General features: G+C 37.8%; 1 long non-coding RNA gene across 2 annotated transcripts in view; it reads left to right on the plus strand.

The window, feature by feature from the left end:
• Positions 1 to 664, plus strand: part of LOC103460551 (uncharacterized) — a 4,973-nt gene extending 4,309 nt beyond the window's left edge. Inside the window, exons 2-3 of one of the 2 annotated variants that reach the window (XR_532949.2) lie at positions 292 to 373; positions 507 to 664. This is a non-coding gene — a long non-coding RNA (uncharacterized LOC103460551). Of the gene's footprint in view, positions 1 to 6; positions 374 to 506 lie in introns of those variants that run through there. The other variant, XR_532948.1, reaches the window with a different exon arrangement.
• Positions 665 to 1,244: the final 580 nt, after the last annotated feature.

Genomic DNA, 1,244 nt, shown 5'->3' on the forward strand with positions numbered 1-1,244 from the left:
TCTCTCTCTCTCTCTGTGGGCGGAGCTGTGGACCAATCACAGTCTGGAGGAGCAAATGTTTATCTTATGCTCCTCCAGACTTTTCCAAGGTCCTCAAAATGCAAAAACTACCAAATAAGGACAGAAAGAATTTCTACCAAAGAAAAGTAAGAAACCTCCAGTATGAATTCTTTCTCATTTAGTAACTTCTTATCTCAAGTTTAATTCCTGCAGTGTGAATATCAGATCTGGGCCATAAAATCTTTTTCATATGAAAAGTCAGAACCTGCTTCCTGCTGTGTTTTTTCTAAGGTGTTAAACTGATCAGCAGCTGTTCAGACGACAACATGACGGATTCACATCTGGACAAAACGCAGCTCTTCTGATGGAGAAGGTGATATTTCTAAAGTATTGTTATTTGCCTTTAATTAGGATAAATATGTATTTAAGTGTAAAAGCACATTTCCTGTTCCAACTGGAAACATACATGAGAGAAAGTTTACTTAYTGTTTTCTGCTTATTTCTAGACAGAAGTGAAGAATCTGTTTCTGAACMTGCAGCAACTTGAGCATCATGTTGGAAATGAAGTTTGTCTCTTTGGTCTCTGCACACATTTCAATTCAACCCAATTCAAAAATACCTTTTGATTCCAAACGGAAATTAAATATTAAATGTAATAATATGATTTCATTTATTAATGTAGTCATTCATACATAATTCACTCTTTTTATTTCTAACACATAAGTAATGTTAATGACAGAAGATTTTTTTAGTCTTTTGTTTGTTTTTATACAAATGAATGTGCTGCTCATCCCTGTGGCCCCTGGTGCAGTGCTGCATCTCTGGTCAGTCGGTAGTCTGAGATGAAGCACTGTAGCTCGGGACGGAGGGCAGACAGAGCTGCTGTCAGTAACGAGGAAGAAGCATCTRTGAAGATTGGCAGGACTGTGACATGTTTCTCTAGAGAAGAAAGGAGAAAGTGAATCTGGCATCCATGGAGTTCTAACGGATATTTGGTCAACCATTCTGTCATTTTTTCTGTTTTGTGTTGCTCCTTTCTTATTTTATGAACTCCAGCTGAGTTCATAAAATACTCAGCTTTTCTTTTCTTTTTTTTCCAAAAGTAGAATTTTGAACAGTCACTCTTTTCAGCTTGTTTTTCCTTTACCCTTTTCTCTGGGGTCCAGTTTTCCCAGGAATCCCTTCACTCATGAGAAAAGGGGATTCCTGGAAATACTGATCTTGGGGGCGAGGCTTCTCACCAT

The sequence above is a fragment of the Poecilia reticulata genome, unplaced genomic scaffold, assembly GCF_000633615.1.
Source record: "Poecilia reticulata strain Guanapo unplaced genomic scaffold, Guppy_female_1.0+MT scaffold_256, whole genome shotgun sequence".
Lineage (NCBI taxonomy): Eukaryota > Metazoa > Chordata > Actinopteri > Cyprinodontiformes > Poeciliidae > Poecilia > Poecilia reticulata.